The following is a 6,925-nucleotide window of genomic DNA, read 5'->3' as shown; positions in this document are numbered from 1 at the left end:
TAGGTAAAAATATGAAAGAAAATGTCATGTTTTAGATAGTGAAGATAAATACACCAATAAGAAATTTAGATCTATGACACACATTCCTATATTGATTATAACATTCCGATCTCCATTCTTTAAGCCTCATATATATGCTCCTGCATGGCAGTGAAAAGGAGTTTCACTGTAAACAAGAACTTCTTTCATAATATGTTTTATTATTTGTTGTTTGTTGTATTGACAAAGCATTTGATTATGTAGACATGACTGCCCTAAGACATGTTGCTTGGTACTATTATGGGTGTTTGTTCTGGACACTAATAAGGACGGGCAGGTTACCCAGACTACAATATGTAATATTTGACAACACATCAAAATCTATTTCTGGGTATGGTATGTGCACTAAATGTGTGTCCTTTCAATTTATATCAATAGACAAGTTAATTTAGGTGTCAAAATATGTCTCATGAATTGCATACAATAGTTGAGAGGGATATAATTTCTCGAGAACCTCTATAGCTAATTACACCCAAAACTAACTTTTTTTTTTTCCTTTAAAGAAGCATGCTGTATAGGGAAATATTTACTTATCAAGTCATAAAATTATCTAGACCTTAGTGGATGTGATTAAGCATGACGAACTTATGATGTTTCCATGCAATTGCTACAAACAGTTGCTTTTGACTAGTTAATTGCAAGAGAGGGTTTGCTTAGTCATGGATGATAAATTTACCTTCATCATTAGCATTATACATAGATTTGGAAAATTTTAAGAAAATTTCGAGAAGTTGGTACTTTGGCTTGAAAAAGTCACTAAAAAAATTGTTTTTTAAAAGGTATAAAAGGTTTTTTGTGGGTCTTTGAGAGACTATTTCAGGGTAAAGAGGAGAAAAGATGCCTATTGTATAGATTGAGCCCACTGGATAGTGTATAGCACCATTTAATCTCAGGTTTGCTTTTTTACATAATTGTTATTTAGATAAGATATATCTAGTTGTAGTCTTTATATGTTTTGCTAATTATGAGTTATGTTGGTACTAGGTACTTGATAATAATAATTGTTATATCAAGTTGACAATAGTTCTATAGTCACAGAAGTTATGTTATTGAACAATAAAATGTATTTTTTTTTTTAACATTTTCATTGGGTTAAAAAGGAAAGATGAATGATAAGCCTACTCATGCTGTAGGCTTGCCACCTGTCAGGGTAATGACCTTCCCTGGTTGGAAGAAGTTTCTTTGTCCAGGAAGGGGTCACATTAGATGTTTTCAGCAAAAAGTTAGGAGAGGATGGGCAGTCTTGCTCTTGTCTTGAGTACGAAGATCAGAGAAGGTAATCAATGAAATGAGTATCATAACTTTGATTGGGAAAAGTTAAAGATATCTTGCTCGAGCATTAAGATCAGAAAAGTTATGAAGATCAGAGAAGTTAATCAATGAAATGAGTATCATAACTTTGATTGTCAAAAATTAAAGATGCTATATTTAATGCTATAGGAATTAATAGAAACTTACAGAGGGATTATTGCTGCTATTTTTCTTAAGCAAGTTAGATGTAAGAATTGGCTTGAGATGGAGGAAGGCATCTGAAAAAACAGTCATGATTCAATTCTGGAACTATAGGTTCAGATGTTTAGTGAAAACAAAGCAAAAGCAAAAGCAAGTGTGAAAATGTATCTGCTAAAGCAAGGTCCTATTCTGTCATCACGTTCCCATGATACAAAAGAAGTTGGAGAACCTTGAATTCACTGCAAGATTTGTGATTAAAACACTTCATTCTCTAAATGATCCAACAAATAAAAGTTTGATGAGATCACAGATTTACTGATTGAAGAGTTAGAATTCTATGGATGAACTAAATTATCAAAACCAATTAACTTAATTTGGATTGGATGCATTTCACTGAAGTGCACGAGCTGCATTTCACTGAAGTGCACGAGCTGCATTTCACTGAAGTGCATGAGCATACAAGGACCTTATAGGTTACCTTTTGACAGACTGTCAATTTGAAGACACCAGACTGTAATTTGTTAAAATTTGCTGCTGCTGCTATCTTTGCCTCTTGGAATTTTGTATCAGAAACCCAAAGAAAACTCAAAGTTGGAGCTGCGACCATCTCCCTAAGCATGCTGCAAGTCCCCATCGTATTTCAACTGTTACATGTATCACTTTTTGGTCAGCAGAGGCATTGAAATAGAGGAATAGAATGAATTTCACCTCTCTATGATTTATTTTCCAGAAAAGCTTTGGGGGGGGGGGGGGTGCGGCGGGAGCAGCACCCCTCCCTGTGCATATAGCGACAAATTGGCCTTCACAGGTCAAGTATTGACCTGATAAGCACACAGGAAGGCCAAGGTTTCAGAAGATGGAAGATAGAAAAGAGAAAGAAGTGAAAGAGGCTTATATTCATTGACATGATGAGCTCACAGAAAGGCCAAGGTTCCAGAAGATGGAAGATAGAAAAGAAAAAGAAGTGAAAGAGGCTTATACTCAACCCTTCCCAACTTCCCAATTAGTTAGAAACCTCTCCTAACTGGTGAAACGGGTTACCACAACTGGTTGCAGGCCTACAGTGTGAGTACACCATTGAGGCCTACATATATGTGTAGGCCTAGTGCTTTTCTAACAGAATGTGTGACTTTTCATATTTTTCAGACTCGATGAAATTGTGAATCCAAAGATTACGTGAGACAGTATGCTCATTTGTGTGATATATAATTCTTAGGCTTGTTCTATTTTTCTCTTATATCTTTTGTTTTCTATCTTTGGCCTGAAATTGTGAAACAGCCAAAATTGAAAGTTTTTAAGCTCAGTTGAAACCAAAACCAAGTAACTGCATTTTTTTGAAATATGCACATCATTTTCTACAAACCTTTATAAACTTTTAACACTTATCATGATCCTTTTGTCCAATTTTAGTTACTCTATTTTGCATCATTTAGGTCCATACTATGTGCAGTCACACATTCAAATTAATGAGTACCGGGATCGTGTAGTTCTGGTAAGCAGTCATTTATATGTTCTCCATACATTTAAGCGCTTGCAGTTTCTTTTTCTAATTTACTTGTTCTCTTTTAGCCTGCTGCACAAAGAAGTATGGGCGGCATATAGGCAATGCCTGAAGTCTTGGATTGACTGGGCTAAAGCTTTCTGCATTAAGTCAATAAAGGTATGTCTTTGTATTTTTAAAATTTTTATGTATAAATGTATTCTCCAATATAATGTTTGACTTGTTGCTAATTGTAAATTTTCTCTCATATCTGTTATGATGGGTTTCAAGTTTAGATGCTATGTTAAGATCCTTTACTTAGGAGACAGAACTGTTGTTTTGTTTTCATGTGATGTTGGATTATATGTTTATTATTGGTACTTTCATTTAGAATGAAATAATAACCAGTAAAAGATTGTGAAATTCAGATTATTTTGCAGAATTCTGTTGAAATTAGTTGAATTGCAATCCTTCTATATTCTACTCTGCTGAGACCCCAGCATGAATTCTGACATAATCAAATTGCTGTAACATTCTTCTCAGCATTTCATGAAAATTGTTCCTAGTTTTGTGGCTGATAAAATTTTCTCAGTAGTTTTTTCTTATCATTTATGTTCATTACCGTTGGTGAAATTATGCGCTGCATTATATTGCAATTTCTTTTATTTAGTTCCTAGCTAACAAGTTGCTTTCTAATTATAATATCCTTTGTAAATCATGTTGTTCATGCTTATAGTGCACAAAAGTTATGTTGAAATATCCTTTCTTGTTTTGGTAATATATTGCAGCTATTAACCATCATATCTACTGTTGACGACCTAAACTATCCAGAGAAGACAGGAACTTACTATATAGTCAATGCTCCATATATATTTTCCGCATGCTGGAAGGTAACTTTCCATGCCTTGTGAATTGAAATTTCCATATGAAGTCTTCATGCTTCTCTAATTATGCTAATTTCGATGCTTTTATTTTTCTACAGATTCGTGCATTATTATATTCAGTTGCTATCTTAAGCATAGATCTAGTGTGATTTCTATTCCCGACTTGTGTCTCTTTTTGCTTATCGGCCAGGTTGTGAAGCCTCTTTTGCAAGAAAGGACAAGAAGGAAAGTGCGAGTACTGCAAGGTTGTGGCCCGATGATGAGTTATTGGAGGTAAGAATTTTAAATTATCCGATATTAACAATTTTAAATATTTTTTTTAGAGTTTTTGAAACTATGCAAAAAACAGAATATTTGGCAAGCAAAATAAAATCAGTCTGCTGGAACTCAGCACATGATTGTCCAAAAACTAAACCCTGTTTAACTGCACTTTTCCCAACATAGAATTTTCTAATTGTTATTATATTTGATTGTCGACCATTAAACATAAAAAGTTCAATTTATGGTGCACATTATCAGCAATTTGTAGTATCAGTCGAAAATAATAAACCTCAACGATATTTCAAAAAAGAATGATAAAATGTGGCTTTGGCATTGGATTCGAGCATTCATAGACCAATGTGCTATGTTGAGTTTCTCTCGCCCACATCCTAGCCTGTGTCTAGGACGTTGACAAACTAATCACCATGTGGTAGATGATAATGGCATTCCAGTACTCATGGTGTATTTGTGTTAGCTGTCTTGCCAATCTTATGCTATGGCAGCCCAAGACATAACAGTCAGACTCTCTTTAAACTCAATGGTAAACCACTTTTGGAGGTTCTAAAGGGACAAACCTTGTAGAATCTTGTACTTGCTTTCTTGACCATATTATGCTGTGCAAGGAACAGGGTTTATGTTGAACTTTACTTTTATGCTGTGTAACGAACAAGGGTTTATCTTGAACATCACTTTCTGTTCCATGGTGAGAATCCAAAACGGGTAGTATTCAAGCTAATCTTATTTTTGGGTTAGTCAAGTTTGCTAAACTTGTCTACTTATTGGCTTCCTGAGCATCTGATTCGCATGTGGGATCAATTCTGCTTCTGCTCATTTTGCTGTTGTAGTATTCATATCTCGTAAGTACTCAAAAAACTTCCTTTAATTGGTACATTGTAGGTAATGGAGTATGAGTCTCTTCCACATTTCTGTAGAAGAGAAGGATCTGGATCGTCTCGTTATTCTCCAGGAGCTGATGACTGCTTCTCCTTAGATCATCCTTTTCATCAACAGCTCTACAGCTACATCAAGCAGCAAGCCTTACACCAGGAATTCGTTGCTCCCATCAAACAAGGGTCCTTCCATGTAGATGTGGCCTGAATCAGACCTTGAGGGAACAAACATTGTTAAAACTATAGAGTCTGAGCTCCATAACATTGATGACCGAAATGGGCTTCCTCACTCAATGAACAAGCTTAAAATTGACAGTGCATGAAAGTGCACTTGCTAGGGATAATATTAAAACTACAGTTTGCCCTTGCTAATCCCCTAACAAAGGTTTGTGCAGTAAATCAGTTTTGAGTTCTGTTGTTTTTCCGTTCCAGACACAATTGTTGATGTACAAGAAGTGGGTGCGCCCCCTCAGTGCTGGCTCTATAGGAGGGTGGAGACAGCAACAAGGCCCTCTAATATTAGCCCGGTAGGCGGGAGAGAGTTGCAAGTCATAGTGTAACTTAATCTGAAAATATATCGCAAAATGTTCGGTAGTCTAAATACTTATTTCTCTAGGTTAAATGTTACCAGAAGCTTGTAGTATTTTGCATATTGAAGTATATGTTGTTATGTTGTATGGCCTGCTCTAATTTTCAGGGCATAATAAAATGAATTTTTCCTGATAACACATGAGAGGCTTTCTTTTATTTCTTAAATGGTTTGTTGGACTCTTAATCCAGCTGAGATATAAATAGTAGTTTTGTCTGAAGGTCTATCTTTTGTTGCTTCCAGGTCAGTTAATAAGGATCATTTTAGGTTTGTTTTTGTAGTGAGATCTCATTTGAGGTGGTCTGATAATGTAAGATCCCAATTTCTTCTCCAGTTAAATATTCAGGGTGCTACGCCATGTCCCTCATGCCTAGGAATGCAATTCTTCAGAGGTCCAGTTCTCCAGAAAGCAAAACTCCCTGAACATGCTGAGTCTATTTAAGACGTCAGGGATTTCACGTTCATCCATCATTCATCTTATGTGGTAATTAATAGTTTCCTGTCAACGTTGAGCATGGTAATGCCTCCATCAGAGCACGGTCCAAGCAGCCAAAACTACCTCTATCGAATCCAAAGGCGAAAAAAAAAATTACAAATTACAGAAGGCCACACCTTTTAAATTGTAGTGTCTGCTCGTGACATGAGGCCACCACTTGGAGGGACAATTTCATGAAGTTTGCCAAGGATGATGCTTTTTTATTATTATTATTATTATCTTTGTTTCTGTTTATTTGAAACAACGCAGTATTTTGTTCTCTTGATGATTAGGATACTCTGGTTTCTACGGTTAGAATCGCACATATGGTCTATGCTTGACATAGGCTTTGGGGCACCATAGGAACAGTCTGGTGACCTGGTGCTACAGAATCGTTGGCTCGATCTAGTTACTGTCATTGGATGATCGGGCAAACCCATCCACTTGTTTTTTATCTCTTTTGTCCAATAAATGTATTGTAATTTCTTTTGTCCTATAAATGTTATGTAAGCAGAGGTTAGGATCTCGTGAAATACCTATCTATTTAATACCTTTTTGCAATGTACTATCCTCGAGCATTACAGCTCTCTGCAATTACATTTGAGGGAAACTTCTTTAATATTATTGAGGACTTGCCTAACCAAACAAAAAAAAAAAAAACACAATATTATTGAGGGTGGAAGTACAATACTAGAGGTGACAAATTTGATCCTCAATTAAATGTATTTTGACGTAAGATAGTTTTATTTCCCGCACTCCTTGTAGACGCATAGTTATTTTGGCAGGCAAAGATGCCCTAAGGAGATTGGCTTTAAGGAATGTCTTCTTCTGTGGCTGTCCTCTTAAGGCTATCCG

The 6,925-nt window shown here is 35.8% G+C and overlaps 1 pseudogene; it reads left to right on the top strand.

The window, feature by feature from the left end:
• The first annotated feature begins 1,229 nt into the window (after positions 1-1,229).
• Positions 1,230-5,507, top strand: LOC120104958 (annotated as a pseudogene).
• The last annotated feature ends 1,418 nt before the right edge of the window (positions 5,508-6,925 follow it).

This window comes from Phoenix dactylifera, unplaced genomic scaffold, assembly GCF_009389715.1.
Source record: "Phoenix dactylifera cultivar Barhee BC4 unplaced genomic scaffold, palm_55x_up_171113_PBpolish2nd_filt_p 000152F, whole genome shotgun sequence".
NCBI classification, from domain to species: Eukaryota; Viridiplantae; Streptophyta; class Magnoliopsida; order Arecales; family Arecaceae; genus Phoenix; species Phoenix dactylifera.
The sequence above is the reverse complement of the archived record's forward strand: the minus strand, read 5'-3'. Positions and strand labels throughout refer to the sequence as shown.